Source organism: Canis lupus, chromosome 5 (genome assembly GCF_003254725.2).
Source record: "Canis lupus dingo isolate Sandy chromosome 5, ASM325472v2, whole genome shotgun sequence".
Taxonomy (NCBI): domain Eukaryota; kingdom Metazoa; phylum Chordata; class Mammalia; order Carnivora; family Canidae; genus Canis; species Canis lupus.
The window spans coordinates 47,516,957-47,535,802 of record NC_064247.1 but is presented as its reverse complement, the minus strand read 5'-3'; the positions used below and the strand labels follow the sequence as shown (position 1 = coordinate 47,535,802).

Sequence of the window (18,846 nt, the reverse complement as noted above, 5' to 3'; positions counted from 1 at the left end):
GATGAAAATGTTCTAATATTAATTGTCATGGTTGCACAGCTCTGTATCCTAAAAGCTATAAAATATACACTTTAAATGGGTGATTGTATGAAATGTAAACTCTATGTTTAACTGTTTTTATTCACAACACTCTGACACCATACGTATGTTGTTTTTTTCCCCCACACTAACCAATTCTCCAACTGTCTAGACACCAACTAGGTGCCTTATAGTTCATCTCTATTCTACCCATAGTTTGCATAGACCCCACAGGTAAAGAGCTCAGTCCCACAAAAGTGTCCCCACTTCAGGTGCCAGTTGCATTTCTGACCAAAGAGCTATAAATTCATTACTCCCACAATATCCTCCCCAAATTCAGTAATTTGCTAGAATGGCTCACAAAGCCCAGGAAGATACTTTACTTACTATCACTAGTTATTACAAAGGATATTAATAAACAGCTGAAAGAAGAGGTAGTTAGGGCAAGGTCTGCAAGAATCTCAGCACAGGAGTTCTGTCTGCATGAGTTGGGGTACACTGGTCTTCTAGCACATGAATGTTTCTGTGAATTTAGAGGCTCTTCAAATCCCATCCTCTGGGGCTTTATATGGATAGTCCATCGTGTAGGCATGGTTGATTAACCCGTCGGCCATTGGTGACTCAACTCAATCTCCAGCCCCTCCCCTTCAGAAAGGTATGTGGGTGGGGCTGAAAGTTTCAACTCTCAGATCACCTGGTTGGTTCCTCTGGCAACAAGCCTCATCCAGAAGTTATCTAGGGGCTCACTGGGAGCCACCTCATTAGCATAAACTCAGGTTTGGAAGGAACTTTTATTCAGACATGAATAACAGAAGATGCTCCTATCACCTCGATTACTCAGAAAATTCCAAAGATTTTGGAAACTCTGTGTTAGCAACAGGGACGAAACCCAAATCTATATTTCTTATTGTATCACATTCCCAATAAAGCTGTTATTAAAAAATGGAATCAGGGGCACCTGTCTGGCTCAGTCAAAAGAGCATGAGGCTCTTGATCTTGGGTGGGGTCATGGGTTCAAACCCCATGTTGAGTGTAGAGCTTACTTACATAAATAAATAAACTTTTTTAAAAATGGAACAAAACAGACTTAAGAAGCATACTGTATCAGTCAGAATTCTCCAGAAAAACAGAATAGGAGAAAAAGAAGGAGAGACAGTGAGGACTGGATGATGGGGAGAAGAGAGAATTATTATAAGCAATTGGTTCACACAATTATAGAGACTAACAAGTCCCAAGATCTACAGTTGACAAGCTGGAGACCCAGAAGATCCGATGATGTAGTAGTTCCAGTCTAAGTCAGAAGGCCTCAGAAATAGGAAAGCTGATGGTATAGTTCTAGTCTGAAGGCCAGGGGATTCAAGATCCTAAAGAGTCAATATTTCATTTTGAGTTGTCTGAAGGTAGGAAAAAACTTAATCCCAAGTCACAGGCCATTGAACAGAAGGAATTCTCTTTTTTTTTTTTTTTTAAAGATTTTATTTATTTATTCATGAGAGACAGACAGAGAGAGAGAGAGAGAGAGAGAGAGGCAAAGACACAGGCAGAAGGAGAAGCAGGCTCCACGCAGGGAGCCTGATGTGGGACTCGATCCCGGGACTCCAGGCCCATGCCCTGTGCTGAAGGCAGGTGCTAAACCGCTGAGCCACCCAGGGATCCCAGGAATTCTCTTTAAAAAAATAAAAAAAAAGTTTTATTTTATTTATTTTTTTAAATAATTTTTATTTATTTATGATAGTCACAGAGAGAGAGAGAGAGAGAAGCAGAGACACAGGCAGAGGGAGAAGCAGGCTCCATGCACCGAGAGCCCCACGTGGGATTCGGGTCTCCAGGATCGCGCCCTGGGCCAAAGGCAGGCGCCAAACCACTGCGCCACCCAGGGATCCCTATTTTTTTTATTTGACAGAGAGAAAGCATACCAACAGGGGAAGTGGCAGAGGGAGAGGGAGAAGCAAACTCCCCAAGGAGCAGGGAGCCCGATGTGGGGCTGGATCCCAGGACCCTGAGATCATGACCTGAGTGAAAGGCAGGTGCTTAATCAACTGAGCCACCCAGGCACCCCTAAGGAATTCCCACTGATTCAGAGGCAGATCAGCTTTTTGATTTAATTCAGGCCTTCAACTGATGGGACGACAAGGCCTACCCATGTTTTGGAAGACAATGTGCTTTACTCAGTCGTATCAATTTAAATATTAAACTCATCAAGAAACACCCAGAACAGTGTTTGATCAACTATTTGGGGCCCATCTGGCCCACTGAAATTGACACATAAAATTAATCATCACACATTCCAACCCAAATACAATGTGTGGAGTTTTGGGGATTAAAGAAACAAAACTAACTATAAAATAAAAGACATTGTGAGACAGCAAATTCCAATCACTGACTGGGTTTTAAATGACATTAAGATTTATTTTCTGAGTATCTTCTTTTTGTTCCTCTTAGAACCACTCTCTATCCTGCTCTCTGCTCTAGAAGAGAGCAGGAGTTCATGCCCTACATGAACTATATCAGCAGGTCTCCCCTGCCTTTAACTATTAGATGCACTTGGCCAGTGAGAAATAGTGGTAAGAGCACTAGGGAGGGAGGAGAGTAATATCAGGTTATTCTTCCTCTGCAAAGTCACCTTTTATTTACTGTGTCTCTTGGAAAAAGTTATTTGTTTCTCTCAGAGCAGCCAACTGTATAGACTTTTTTCATTTTTTATTTAAGTTCAATATAATTAACAGATACTGTATTATTAGTTTCAGAGGTAGAGGTCAATGATTCATCAGGTGCATACAACACCCAGTGCTCATCCCAACAAGTGCCCTCTTTAATACCTTTAATCACCAGTTCTCCTATTTTCCAAGTACCCCAGCCCCCAACCCCCACCCCCTTCAGCAGCCTCAGTTTGTTTCCTATAGTTAAGCATCTCTTATGGTTTGTCTCCCTCTCTGCTTTCCTCTTATTTTACTTTTCCTTTTCTTCCTCCTATGTTCATCTGTTTTGTTTCTTAAATTCCACATATGAGTGAAATCACATGGTGTTTGTCTTTCTCTGATTGACTTACTTAGCATGAGTACCATCCATATTGTTGCAAATGGGAAGATTTCATTCTATTTGATGACTGAGTAATATTCCATTGTATATCCATATCACCTCTTCTTTATCCATTCATCTGTCAATGGACATCTGGGCTCTTTCCATAGTTTGGCTATTATGAACATTGCTGCTATATATAGGGGTGCATGTGCCCTTTCAAATCACTATGTTCGTATTGTTTGGATAAATACCAAGTAGTGCAATTGCTGGGTCATATGGTAGCTCTATTTTTAACTTTTAGAGGAAACTCCATCCTGTTTTTTAGAATGGCTGCACCAGTTTGCACTCCCACCAACAACATCAGAAGGGTCCCTCTTTTTCTGCATCCTCACCAACCTCTGTTGTTTCCTGAGTTGTTAATTTTATTTTTTTTAATTTTTTTTGTATTTATTTATGATAGTCACACAGAGAGAGAGAGGCAGAGGCACAGGCAGAGGGAGAAGCAGGCTCCATGCACCGGGAGCCCGACTTGGGATTCGATCCCCGGTGTCGAGGATTGCGCCTTGGGCCAAAGGCAGGCGCCAAACCGCTGCGCCACCCAGGGATCCCCCTGAGTTGTTAATTTTAGCCATTCTGACTGGTATGAGGTAGTATCTCATTTTTTCATGTCTGTTGGTCATTTGTATGTCTTCTTTATTTATTTATTTTTTTTTAATTTTTTTATTTATTTATGATAGTCACAGAGAGAGAGAGGCACAGAGACACAGGCAGAGGGAGAAGCAGGCTCCATGCACCGGGAGCCCGATGTGGGATTCGATCCCGGGTCTCCAGGATCGCGCCCTGGGCCAAAGGCAGGCGCCAAACTGCTGCGCCACCCAGGGATCCCTGTATGTCTTCTTTAAAGAATGCCTATTCATGTCTTCTGTCCATTTCTTGACCCTCCTAGATTCTGGAAACCACTTCTTCCCCTCATCTGTATGGCCCTATAGGTAGTATCAACTTAGTCACTTACCCTAGGTTAGTGCACTGTATCTATGGTTCCCCTATACACACAATCTTTAAATAAACCCTCCTAGGGATGGCTGGGTGGCCTAGTGGTTGAGTGTCTGCCTTTGGCTCAGGGTGTGATCCTGGAGTCAAGGATAGAGTCCTATATTGGGCCCCTTGCAGGGAGCCTGCTTCTCCCTCTGCCTATGTCTGTGCCTCTGTGTGTGTGTGTGTGTGTGTGTGTCACTCACGAAATAAATAAATAAAATATTCTTAAACAATGTTTAAAAAATAAATGAAAATAAACTCTCCTAAAGTTTTCTTATTTTTTTTTAAGATTTTATTTATTTATTTATTTATTTATTTATTTATTTATTTATTTATTTATGAGAGACACAAAGAGAGAGAGAGAGAGAGGCTGAGACAGAGGCAGAGAGAGAAGCAGGCTCCGTGCAGGGAGCCCAATGTGGGACTCGATCCCAGGTCCCCAGGATCACGTCCTGGGCCAAAGGCAGGCGCTGAAGGACTTTTGGCTCCTTGCATGGAGCCTGCTTCTCCCTCTGCCTATGTCTCTGCCTCTCTCTCTCTCTGCGTGTCTCTCATGAATAAATAAATAAAATCTTAAAAAAGAAAATAATTCAAGATGATTATAGGCACCTGAGTGGTTCAGTAGATTAAGCATCCAACTCTTGATTTCAGCTCAGGTTGTGATCTCAGGGCTATGGGTTGGAGCCCTGCGTTGGGCTCTGCACTCAGCATAGTCTGTTTAAAATTTCCTACCTTTCCCTCTGCCTACCCCTGAGCCCCTCCCCCCACTCTCACAGGTGTACTCTCTCTCTCTCTCTCTCAAATAAATAAGTAAATAAATTTAAAAATCTTTTTAAAAATTCAACATGATTAATATTTAGTGTGTAAAGAATTTCAGTATTAAAAGGTAAAAATGTTGCAGAGATCTGTTGCACAACAATGTGAATACGTTTAACACTTCTTGAACTTTACACTTAGAAATGGTTAAGATGAAAAAAAAAAGAAATGGTTAAGATGGTATATTTAATGTTATGTACAAAACACACACACACAGACACAAAATCCTAATCCAATATGGGCTTCTATTGATAATTGTTGAAGCTGGGTAATGGGGACATTGCATCATTCTTTTTAAGTTGGAAAAAAGAAAAGAAAAAATTAGCATGATATCAGAGAGAAGACAACCTACTGATTAGAGAAAAAAGAAAGAGTTGAAAGCTCAGAGAATGACTCTATCGTGTAGCTTAGGCTGCAAGGTCCAAGCAGCGAGGTTAAGAAAAGAAAGCAAGTGGAGGAAACATTGGCTCAAGAGTTAGCTCAGAACCAATATCTGTGGTGCCCTATCATGTCGTTTTTTATTTCACTTCACTGAACTAGGATCTGAAACCTGCAGGACATTATTTATTCTGGATCTGAGCCCAGCTGAGCCCAGTGCTCTTTAGGATCAGTAGGGAGGATCTGGAACAAGCAGGTCTGACACAAAGAAAGGAAGGAGAAATACCAAAGTTAAAAACAGTTGGAGTCATGGAAAGGTTATGCTGCAGGACGTCTGGCTAGCTTAGTCATTGGAGCATGGGACTTGATCATGGGGTTGTAAGTTCGAGCCACACGTTGGGTACAGAGATTATTTAAAAATAAAATCTTTTAAAAAAGAAAAGAAAGGTGATGCTAGGTGGGAAACTTTACACATTTGCAGATTGTGGAGAATGGCTAAGGAGAAAGAAAATCTGGTAATATCAGAGAGACACTTTTAATAACATTGAGAGAAAGAGGTACTTTTCATCTGCTACTTCAAGAGGAAAGAGGATGGAAAGCCAGGTAGCATTTTATTTATTTAATTTTTTGAAAGATTTTATTTATTCATTCATGAGAGACACGGAAAGAGAGAGTCAGAGATATAGGCAGAAAGAGAAGCAGGCTCCAAGCAGGGGGCTTGATGTGGGACTCGATCCTAGAATCCCGGGATCAAGACCCAAGCCAAAGGCAGATCCTCAACCGCTGAGCACCCAGGCATCCCACCAGGTAGCATTTTAGAGGTAAAAATCAGGGAGACTGAGGCAGGTACAGTCAGGTAGCATTCCATTTTCTTACTAAACATAACCATGTAATGCTGGTGTATTTGTTTTCTATCACTATGTAACCAAAGGTGATCATCACAAGACAACTGTCATATGATATAACCTGTTAAGGGAGCAACTGCTTCCTCATATTCATGGGTCCTCCACCACTTGAGGAGGGCTTATACGGAACACATGCAGCAGAGTCAGGGATTTGGGAGACCATTTAGATTTCTGCCTACCACAACTAAGAAACTGGCTCAATCTGTGAACCAAAAGATAAGGTGTTGGCTGAGGAGCCAGGGACCATATTAAAAACTCACAAACAGGGATCCCTGGGTGGCTCAGCGGTTTAGTGCCTGCCTTTTGCCCAGGGTGTGATGTTGGAGTCCTGGGATTGAGTCCCATGTCAGGCTCCCCGCATGCTTCTCCCTCTATGTCTCTGCCTCTCTCTCTCTGTGTCTCTCATGAATAAATAAAGAAAATCTTTTAAAAATATATTCACCAACAGATGCAGAAAGTGAAATGGGAAAGGTGCTGAAAGCTACAGTCCCTCTTGATACAGCTGGAACAGGGGGCTGGAAATCAGAAAGACGAGTTTAGTTCTGACTCTGCCATAATCTTACTATGTGACTTTGACCAAATCACAACCTTCTGGGGCTTCTTTTTCCCCAGGTATAAAATAAAAATGATGAAACTAGATGAATGTTAAGGTAAATAAAAATTCTCTATTATCAGTATCACATGGCACTGGGACAAGTATGAAAAAGAGTTGTAGAATATTATTTTTCTAAACATTTTAAAGAATTGCATAACTTGCTCTGTTTGGGGACCACTAGGAGCAGCCTTGCTTAATGGCAGGGGAAGAGTAGATGATTACCCCTTAGGAATGCTGCCAAACCCCATAATTATGTGATTCAAAAAATAGAATGCTATCTCATACCTTAGTTCTGGTATTTGCTCTTTTCATCTATCTGCAATTTGTTTTATTTTATTTTATTTTTTTTTTTTGAGTTTTCCAAAGATTTATTGAAGCAGAAACAAGTTGGTCAGATTGCAATTTGTTTTAAAGTTCATTGCTTTCTCTCTCTTTTTTTAAAGATTTTATTTATTTATTCATGAGAGACACAGAGAGAGGGGCAGAGACATAAGCAGAGGGAGAAGCAGGCTCCCTACAGGGAGCCCAATGCAGGACTTGATCCCAGGATCCCACCTGAGCCTAAGTTGGATGCTCAACCACTGAGCTGCCCAAGTGCCCCTCATTGCTTTCTTTCTTTTTTTTTTTTTTTTAATTTTTATTTACTTATGATAGTCACAGAGAGAGAGAGGCAGAGACATAGGCAGAGGGAGAAGCAAGCTCCATGCACCAGGAGCCCGACGTGGGATTCGATCCCGGGTCTCCAGGATAGCGCCCTGGGCCAAAGGCAGGCGCTAAACTGCTGCGCCACCCAGGGATCCCACCCCCTCATTGCTTTCTTTACTGGTTTAACTCTATACTATCAGTAGTTTGTTTTACTATAGGTGGGATTTTCTATGACGATAACTCTGAATCAGATTCTGACTCTGCTTCTCTCTCTGCTGTTGGCTCTAACAATTTTTTTAAAAGATTTTATTTATTTATTCATGAGAGACAGAGAATCAGAGACATAGGCAGAGGGAGAAGCAGGCTCCATGCAGGAGCCGGATGTGGGACATGATCCCGGGACTCCGGGATCACGTCCTGAGTCGAAGGCAGATGCTCAACCACTGAACCACCCAGGCATCCCTGGCTCTAACAAATTATCTAATATCACTGAATTTAATATTCTCTACTTCTCAGACAGAGATTATGATAGATATTTCTGAAACATCTCATGGAAATAATTGACTATAAAATCAGTTTAAAAGCTTTAAGTAGGGATCCCTGGGTGGCGCAGCGGTTTGGCGCCTGCCTTTGGCCCAGGGCGCGATCCTGGAGACCCTGGATCGAGTCCCACGTTGGGCTCCTGGTGCATGGAGCCTGCTTCTCCCTCTGCCTGTGTCTCTGCCTCTCTCTCTCTCTCTCTCTCTCTCTGTGACTATCATAAATAAATAATAAAAAAAAAAGCTATAAGTAGAAAACTTAAAGATGGCTATAAGTTTTCTTTTATTTGGCATGTTTCTTCAAAGCACATTTTTTAGTACAAAAATTACTTACGCAGCCCCTTTTAGTTGTCAGCTCTGTAAGTTTGCATACTGTTACTTTTCCCTATATAATGTATTTATAAATCATAGACCTGGAAGGAACCTGAGAGTTTACCTGGCATAGTTGAAGTGGAATGAAATTATTTCAGCTGAAACCATCCAAGAAGTGGCCAAACCAGGTACAAAACTCAGATCTCTATATTCCATCCGAATGTTATTTTCATGACTCCATGTTATCTGTTCATCGACTTACTCGCTCCCTGCGTGGAGCCTGCCTCTCTCTCTGCCTGTGTCTCTTGTGAATAAATAAATAAAATCTTTTTTTTTTTAAAGGAAGACTAATCAAAGTTTGCTGTGTTACTCTATACAGCTGGTTACTATAACAGAAACACCTCCCTTCCAAAAAAAAAAAGTGGTATATATGAGGTAAAAGTTTTTTTCCTCATTTAGTCTGTGCATAAGCAATCCACAGCTGGTAGAGCGGAAGTTCCAGGCCATGGATTCTCAGGTGTTGCCCTCACCCGTATATTTCAAAAATATATTTATATATTTTTAATTAAATTAAAATGGTTCACCATTACCACAGATGCATTACAGCTGAGATACAGAAAAATTAAGAAAGGGCTATAGTTCCTTCTAAGTTTATGACCTGGGATTTTCACATCACTTCAGCTCATATCCAATTAGCCAGAATTTAGACACATGACCATTGCCTTGTGCAAAGATAGCTAGGGAAATTAGTTTTTATTCTGTGAGTCCAGGTGCCCAATTAAAAAAACAGAAGTTTATTTTATTTATTTATTTATTTTTAAGTAGGCTCCATGCTAGGCATGGAGCCCAACACAGCACTTGAACTCCCACCCCAGATCAAGATCTGAACTAAAAGTCAGACACTTAACCAACTGAGCCACCCTGGCACCTCAACAGGGGTATATTACCATAAATAAAGGGGAGAATACATTTTCTGGGAAATAACACGCAGTTTCTATCATACTAAGTAAGAAATATAAAGGATAACATATGTTGGCAAGGATTTGGAGAAAGGGGAACGCTTGTGTACTGTTGGTGGGAATATAAACTGGTGTAGCCACTATGAAAAACAGTACAGAGGTTCCTCAAAAAATTAAAAATAGAAGTACCATGTGATCTAGCATTTTCACTTCTGGGTATTTATCTGAAGAAAATGACAACACTAACTTGAAGAGATGTCTGCACCACCATGTTTATTCTAGCATTATTTACAGTAGGCAAGATATGGAAACAGCCTAGATGTTCACTGAGAGATGAATAAAGAAAGTGCAGTAAACAGTTGCGATGGGGTATTATTCAACCATAGGAAAGAAGGACATTCTGTGTTTGCAACATGGGTGGAATTTGAGCACATCTTGCTAAGTGAAATAAATCAGAGAAAAACAAATACAGGGCAGCCCTGGTGGCGCAGTGGTTTAGCACCGCCTGCAGCCTGGGGTGTGATCCTGGAGACCGGGGATCGAGTCCCACATCGGGCTTCCTGCGTGGAGCCTGCTTCTCCCTCTGCCTGTGTCTCTGCCTCTCTCTTCGCTCTCTCTGAATGAATGAATAAATAAATCTTAAAAAAAAAAATACAAATGATATCACTTATATATGGAATTTTAGAAATACCAACTTGTAAAAACAGAGAATAAAATGATTACCAGGGGATGGGGAATGACAGACAGGACATAGGTTGTTTCAGGGTATATAATCATTTTTTTTTAAGATTTTATTTATTTATTCACAAAAGACACAGAGAGAGACAGAGAGGCAGAGACACAGGCAGAGGGAGAAGCAGGCTCCATGCAGGGAGCCTGATGTGGGACTGGATCCCGGGTCTCCAGGATCACACACCAGGCTGAAGGCGGCCTTAAACCGCTGAGCCACCTGGGCTGCCCATCATTTGTTTTTTAAGAGTACAATAAGTAGTAAAATAACCCCAGAGATATAATGCAAAGTACAGTGAATATAGACAATAATATTATTTTATAATCATCAAACTTACCAAAAGACTAGAACTTCATTATTCTAGCTATTAAAAAGAAAAAGCAATTATGTATCATGATAGAGGTGCTAATTATTGCTACAATGACAATATTTTACAAAATATAAATGTATCAAAGGAACATGTTATACTCCTTGAATTTATACAATGTTAAATGTCAAATATTTCAATAAGAAAGAAAAGGACCTGAACTAAGGAAGTGGCAGTGACAATGAAAAAAAAAGTGTACCAGTTTGAGAGGTAATTAGGAGTTAAGAAGTGGCTCAGATCGGCTATGGAAGGTGAGGGATAGGACGATCCCAGAAATAATACCCACGTTTCTGATTTGGGTACCTGTGTGAATGATGGTGAATAAAATTTACTGAATAAGAACACCAAAAAAAGAGATTTAAGGAGGAAGTAGAGAATTCAGTTTTGCAAAAAACGCTAGAGACAGAGCAGTCTGAAAAACCTGATTCCCTAAGAGCCAATACAAAAGAGCATTTTATTTAGGCAATATGGCTTAAGAGTAGAAAAAGAAATCACTTGATTTTATTATGTCACTGACAGAACTCAAACAATTCAGTTATTAAAGAATCCTCAGGGATCCCTGGGTGGCGCAGCGGTTTGGCGCCTGCCTTTGGCCCAGGGCGCGATCCTGGAGACCCCAGATTGAATCCCACATCAGGCTCCTGGTGCATGGAGCCTGCTTCTCCCTCTGCCTATGTCTCTGCCTCTCTCTCTTTCTCTCTGTGACTATCATAAATAAATAAAAATTAAAAAAAAAAAAAAGAATCCTCGGTTGTCTAGATTGACCAGATATAAGTATTTTTTAAAAGATTTTATTTATTTATTCATGAGAGACACAAAGAGAGAGAGGCAGAGATACAGGCAGAGGGAGAAGCAGGCTCCAGGCAGGGAGCCAGACATGAGACTCAATCCCAGGTCTCCAGGATTATGCCCTGGAACAAAGGCAGGTGCTCAACCGCTGAGCCATCCAGGTGTCCCCAGATAGAAGTATTTTTAACCATTTATCTGATGCACTTGATGTAGTCTCAAGGCTTCCATTGTGGGCGAGCACTCCAGTCCAAAAGAACTCCCATCTCTGCTCAGGCTAGCTCCTTTTATGAACTTTCCATAATAAAATGCTGAAGCCTGGATTTCTTAAAATGTACAAACTGTTCATTAGTGCTTTGCAAAAACACATTGTTTCCACTTATCAGCACAAAAGAATCGGTTTGGTTTTCATTCTTTAATTCTTGTTTTGTGTTATTGCTGTTTTTGTTTAAGAATGGAATGAATCATGAAAGCACTAACAGACAGAAGAAGAGTCTAACCTGCTTTACACTAAAAAGTCTGTTTGCAGAGAAAGTCACTTTTATTAGGGATCAAGTTTAGGTGGGAAGGCAGATGTCTGAGTGGGCTTCCTAATACTGAGTCCAGAGTTATCCAAACCTACCTACCCAGTTGCAGGCAATGCAAAAACTGGGGAGACCCCTCCTGACCCTGGAGGTGCAGGGAGATAATACATGCTCCTCTCTTCAGCTGTATTCAAAGAAGAAGAAGTTGAGCGGTTCATGCCCAATTTCTTTTTTTAAACATTACCCCCAGAGTAGAATGAGTGCAGAGTTGGCAAAAGATCAGAAGTGCTATACTAATATATACTCTAATGGGCTCCTGTCAAATGGAAGAAACATCAGGAGCAGGAAAGAAGGATCTTCAATAACTCTAATCTCATACTCACAAGTTAAATACATCTATTTGTCTATCTAGAAGGTTCCAATTGTTTGATTTATAGCTCTTTCTAATATTCTTGATAAAAATTTATTTTTTCCTTTGCCTTATAAAGTTCAAGAAATTACTCTGCCTATACTTAGAGTTTTAATAGTACCATCACTTTATCATTACAAAGCAATTACACTAAGCACCTACCTGTATGTAACCTTGGGATAGATACTTTAATCTCATATTTTATCACTGCTATGATTTCAAGAGAGGACATTTATTTTAACAGATTATGAAACATGAGGGTGTAGATGAGCTCAATGCTAATGACAGCTCCCAAAGGCCTTTATCTATCTTATTCAGCACATCACCTAAGATTAGCGCCTGGCACTTAAAGGGTCTCAATAAATATTTGTTGGATAAGTGAGTATACTTTCCCCAAATCTCACATTTATTTAGGTGTTAGGTATCAAAGTTAGTGTTTGTAGGAAAGCCTTGATATTTGCAAAGAAATATGTTCTGGAAGACTTTTCAACTGGGAAAATCCTCAGTACTACATAGATGTTTTCGAGAGAGAGGGAAGCCAAGAACAGAGAGGTAGTTAAACGAAAAAGTGAGATGCTCCTTTTTCAGATGGGTATTTGCATTTACCCTCTTCCCAGAATTTTCTTCTCTCCACACAGTTTCTCCCTCCTCTTTCCTTTCTTTGTATGCTGCTGCTGTTGCTTCTCCTCCCTCCTATCCTTCTCTTTCCCTTCTTCCTCATGGAGGGGGAAAGGTGGCCCCAAGGAAGGAGGTTAACCAATTTGTAGAGCCTGGTCTGCGCTTGAGGAGTCAGGGATTCTCTGGACTGGGAAGACCAAGCACACTGGAGAACACAAAAGTCTCCAGCTTGCTTTCTTTCTTTCTTTCTTTCTTTCTTTCTTTCTTTCTTTCTTTCTTGATTTTTATTTCTTATTTATTCACGGGAGACACAGGCAGACAGAGAAACAGGCTCCTTGCAGGGAGCCCAATGTGGGACTTGATCCAGGGACCCCAGGATCATGACCTGAGCCAAAGGCAGATGCTCAACCACTGAGCAACTTAGGCATCCCAAGGCTTGAGTTTTCTAAACCAATTGTGATGTTGGTATTTCTCAGCACATACCTTCCTCACTAAGGATAGAATAAAAATCATTTTTCAATAAAAAAAAAAAAAAGATTTCAAGTAAGAGTCAGGCTCATCAAATTTGTATTTTAAATAAACTCTGGCTGGTGGACGGAAGATGGATGCAAAGGGGCTCAACACCGCAGTCCTGGAGAATGTAGATTGTTGGCAGTCAGCCAGTCAAGAAATTTTGAGGGCCTGAGCTGTGGGAGTGACTGTAGGAATGGAAAGGAGGAGACTTGACTAATTAATGATGTAAACTTGGTTTTGGGCAGCCCGGGTGGCCCAGCAGTTTGGCGCCGCCTTCAGCCCAGAGCATAATCCTGGAGACCTGGGATCGAGTCACATGTTGGGCTCCCTGCATGGAGCCTGCTTCTCCCTCTGCCTGTGTCTCTGCCTCTCTCTCTCTCTCTTTCTCTTTCTTTCTCGCTCATGAATAAATAAATAAAATCTTAAAAAAAAAAAACAAAAAACAAAACAAACAAACAAAAAACACTTGGTCTTGAAGACTGACTAGAAGTTAACCTGGCAGAGAAATGAAACAATGACATTCCTAGGCAGGTGGAGAGACACAGAGGTGTGGAAAAGCAAGAAATGTTCTGAGAAGTAATTAACAAATAATTCAGAGTGACAGGAACACAGTAGCACTAGGAGAGTGTGTCAAACAAAACCAAGAGCTGGATAGTAAGTAGTTAAAATGGTGAAAACAGATTTTATTCAGGAATTATTATAATAGGAGAAAAGAGACCTCGGTATAGATTTGGGCTCAATTTAGAATATAAAGAAAAATGGGGATTTATAGCCAAGGTTGGGGTGGGTGAAGGGGATATCAATCAGTGGATGGAAAATTACTAAAAGGGTAGAATAATCTTGCTACAGTGGCATAATAGGATTCTTGCTGAAAGTAGGCCAGAGTGATCAGATATCACCTGGAAGATGGTAGGGAATGACAAATTTGACCAGATATTAAGGATGATCAGATATCTAGGGTGGGGGATTTCCACTATGCTGCCTTAGCAGGATTCTTGCTACACCTGGGCCATGTGAGACCAACAAAAATTGACACCAAATCCCAAGGTCAAAGCCTAGTTGAGAAGAGAGCTTAGAGAAATCTGAATAAAGTTTGATCAAGAAGAGCACCTTTGTCAGGTAGAGGCAGAAGAAAGAGATGTTTGGGTAGTCAAAATCTAATTCATGAAGGTTCTATGTTATGCTTAGGAGTTTAGTCTCCTCGATAGCTTATGTTTGCCTATTACCCACATCCACCTTTTTTCTCCTTTTGTAAGAAAGAGGCTCTGAACTCCAGGGGATGGAATAAAATCAAGGAGTCCTTGGTAGGAGGGCCACAGCCCCTCCAGAAATACTCAGAACCATAATCAAGCATCCTCACGCAGGGAGGGCCTGTAGTTCCTTTGTGAAGGACCTTTCAATCCTGCAAATCTCATAGCCTCAATCACCACGGAGGGTTATCTGAATATAGGCTGCCCTTTTAGTCTCTAATTTCATTGCATTGACTGAGGCTTTAGTGAGTCTATTGTTGGAAAAGGAAGCATTTGTGCCTTAAGTACAGGAAATCACCAAACAATTAACTTCCATGGACTCGTGCAGCCTGGGTCAAATGCCTCAGTGTTATTGTCTTTGTTTCATGTCAGGCTATTGAGGAAATGTTTTGCAGGTCAGAATCTTGGCTTTAATGTGTTGTTTTTGAGTCAATCAGGTCAGCTGTGAGACCTCAAACAGTGATAATTATCTATAGTAAAATGTGAATATAGCTGTCAGAGGTCTGCCTTGAGGAAGGGAAGATTTCAGAGAGGAAGAGAATTTTCTCTAAAATACACTGTAATTTGGATATTCAGGGGTGGGAAGGGCCACTTATATAGACCAGTTTCTATTCTTTTCTTTTCTTTTTTTTTTTTTTTTTGTTATAGACCAGTTTCTACCAGCGTGGGAAGAAGAGGAAAGGAAGATAGTTATTACATTTCGTGGGCAGGGAAATAACCCCTCAGAGACAAAGAAGTTTGTGTGTGGGAGACATAAGGCCAATCTTATGGTTGGGCAGAGGCTGTTGAGGGCCACTTGAATGAAAGACTTCTCTGACCCAGAATGTGCCTCACAGAGAAGTGCAAGAGAAGACCCCCCCCCCAGAAGAAAAACAGGGAAACATAAAACCAAGTGAGATGACAGTAGAATGAGCTTTCCAATGTCACAATATTTTCCTGGAAACCATTTAGGATAAACCATTTTCCTAGTTGAAGAAAACTAGATTCATACTCCAGGATAATATTATATATTAAGAAAGTGGGAACTGAGAGCAGCCCCTGTAGCCCAGCGGTTTAGCGCCCTCCTCAGCCCCGGGTGTGATCCTGGAGACCGGGGATCGAGTCCCCACATCCGGCTCCCTGCATGGAGCCTGCTTCTCTCTCTCTCTTTCTGTCATAAATAAATAAAATCTTAAAAAAAAAAAAAAGGAAAGAATGTGGCAACTGATTATTATTACTATTATTATTATTAATAAAGAAGAAAATAGGAGCCAAGGGCACAGGATTGAGATTAGGCAGTTCTGGGTACAAATCCTGGCTCTGTTGAATACTAACTGTGTCATTTTGCATAAATTACTTTACTGGTATCACTTTCCTCATCTGAAAAATGACTCTTTAATTTTCTTTTTTTTTAAGTTTATTTTTAAAGATTTTATTTATTTATTCATGAGAATACACAGAGAGGAGAGAGAAGCAGAGACACAGGCAGAGGGAGAAGCAGGCTCCACGCAGGGAGCCCGATGTGGGACTCGATCCTAGGTCTCCAGGATCACACCCTGGGCAGAAGGCGGCGCCACACCGCTGAGCCACCGGGGCTGCCCGACTCTTTCATTTTCTAAAATATTTGCAGAACAGTGAGGAGACAGGAAAAAATTCTTTTTCCCCTCTACCCTTTTTTTTTACCCTTTTTAAAAAAGATTTATTTATTTATTCATGAGAGACAGAGAGACAGAGACAGAGAGACATAGGCAGAGGGAGAAGCAGGCAGGCTCCCCACAGGGAGCCCCATGCAGGACTCAATCCAGGACCCCTGGATCACAGCTGGCCAAAGCCAAAGCCAGATTCTCAACCGCTGAGCCACCCAGGAGTCCCTCTCTCCACCCATTTTAGGTTCATAGGTTGGGGTTCTAGAAATTAGAACGACAAAGGACAGATTAGCAAGAGAAAAACAAGCAGAAGTTTATCAACACGTGCATTGTGGGAACCCCTGGGAACACAAGAGATGATCAGGTTAAAGGGATGGCTAGATTTTGGGCTTTTATAGCATCTTGACAAAACGTAAATTTTTAGAGAAGTGACAAGAAAATTTAAAAGGGCTTTGAGGGATCTCTGGGTGGCGCAGCGGTTTAGCGCCTGCCTTTGGCCCAGGGTGCGATCCTGGAGTCACGGGATCGAGTCCCACGTCGGGCTCCCAGTGCATGGAGCCTGCTTCTCCCTCTGCCTGTGTCTCTGCCTCTCTCTCTCTCTCTCTCTGTGTGACTATCATAAATAAATTTAAAAAATTTAAAAAAAAAAATAAAAGGGCTTTGAATTGCAATTGGGTGGAAGACTGTGGGAAGGCAAACATGGAGGAAATAATGAAGGTAAGGGCTAGTTGATAAAGTTTGTTATGTAGATTCCTTGGGCAAATAAGAGTCTAGAATTTTCTCTCATGATTAACTTTTGTCCTACCTGGCAGAGATAGGAGAGGAAATACCTTTACAAATTTAGGTTCTGTTTTTAGGCAAATAAGGGGAGGAAGGCAAAGAGTTTTTCTTATATCTGCTTCTCCTGAATTGCCTTCAGTTCAAAATTAGTGGCTTGTTCTGGGGTAGCATGGTCTGCCACCCTTCAGTAGTTATTATGTAAATTGGACAAATAAAACCCGTACTTTTGAGATGCTTACAAGCTAGGTGGGAGTGTAGAAGGAGAGAAAAACAAGAAACAAGTAAATAAAAAATGAGACAAGGGGGGTCTGGGTGGCTCAAGTCTGGTTAAGTGTCTGGCTCTTGGTTTCAGCTCAGATCATGATCTCAGGGTTGTGAGATTGAATCCTGTGTTGGGCTCCGTGATGGGCGTGAAGGCCACTTGAGATTCTTTCTCTTGCTCTTGCTCTGCCCATTCTTCTCAAAAAAAAAAAAAAAAAAAAAACAAACCCAAAAAGAAAACCTCAGATGATTTTAGAATGTGATAAATACTGTAGAGGAAATAGAGTTTTAAGTGTGTGGACTCCGGAATTAGTCTGCCTGGGTTCAAATATTGGTTCTGCTATTGACTAGCTTTGTGACTCTTGCAAGTTACTCAGAGTCTGTGTCCATTTCCTCATTGTAAATGGACATGGTAATAATATCTATTTGATAACCACATGGGGTTAGTGGAGGTGGTGTCTAAACCGGGTATCTCTTGACCAGATGGGGGCCCACCAAATGTGGGGCACCAATCAGGTAGAAGCCAGAAGGTGGAATAATTCACCTGAGGTGGAACAAAGGAGATAAAAGCTTATTAAACACACTGCAAGGGAGCAGTGGGCAGAACAGCAGAGGAGATGCTGTCTAATGGTAAGGGACAGGTGAGGCCAGGTAGGGAGAGGTAGATAGCGGCTACAGGCTCAGGCTCAGGGAAACCCCAGAAATGCTGAAGTGTAAGGAAACCAGAGATAAGGGAACAAGCTAGGTCACCCTGCCTAGGGCTGGGTGGGAGGGTGTCCTTTTTATGACAGTCATCTGTGATCAACAAAGAATAACCGGACCCAAAAAAGAAGCTATTAAAGATGTTATCACCTGTGTTTACTCAAACCAAGACATTACAAGAATGATAAGACCACAAGCTCCCTGGTCACTTCTACACTTGATCTTAGCCAAAAGGCCGAGAAGCGATCCCCTGGTCACTTCTAAATAAAAGACTGTCGGTGGAGGCCCATGTTGGAGACCCTGTCAGGACCTATCTCACCCCTGAGAGTTTTTTCTGTATCCTTGCTTAATAAACTTCTATTCCTTTACTCACTCTCCTTTACCCATGAGATTCATTCTTTGACTCTGTGAGACAAGAACTTAGCTCTCCCGCTTCACTGCCACGAGGCAGTGGGTGGGGGCTATTTCTAAAGAGGGAAGATGAGGAGGTATGGCGACATATGGAATCTTCCCTTTTTTTGGTAAATGTGCCTAGTTGTAAGTAGCCCATTTGTCAGTTAGGGCCTATGGATATTTTGAAATGGGTCACCAGATGGGTCTGTCTGTATTCAGCCAGGTGGTTGCTGTGGGCCCTTTCTGCATTCCATTACTCAAGCCGGTTTGCCTAAAAGCAGCCTCTACATTGGGGAGATTAAATGAATGAATGAATAAATGAACCCAGGTGACATGCTTAGAACTGTGTGTGCCCCATAGGAAGTGCATACTAAGAGCTACCTACCAGTACTAAGAAGAGCCCAGTGATATATGACAATAAAGGGGGAGGGTGCTGCTTAAGATAGTTCAGTGAAGGGGGATCCCTGGGTGGCTCAATGGTTTAGCACCTGCCTTGGGCCCAGGGCGTGATCCAGTATCGAGTCCCACATCGGGCTCCCTGCATGGAGTCTGCTTCTCCCTCTGCCTGTGTCTCTGCCTCTCTCTTTCTCTCTCTCTCTCTCTTTCCCTCTCTCTGTGTGTCTCTCATGAATAAATAAATAAAATCTTAAAAAAAAAAGAAAGAA

General features: G+C 41.5%; 1 protein-coding gene and 1 pseudogene across 1 annotated transcript in view; one reads left to right on the top strand and one right to left on the bottom strand.

Moving 5' to 3' along the window:
- ATG4C (autophagy related 4C cysteine peptidase) overlaps positions 1-18,846 on the top strand; it is a 160,454-nt gene that overhangs the window by 9,820 nt on the left and 131,788 nt on the right. The window lies entirely within an intron of this gene.
- Positions 17,855-18,035, bottom strand: LOC112647641 (U2 spliceosomal RNA; annotated as a pseudogene).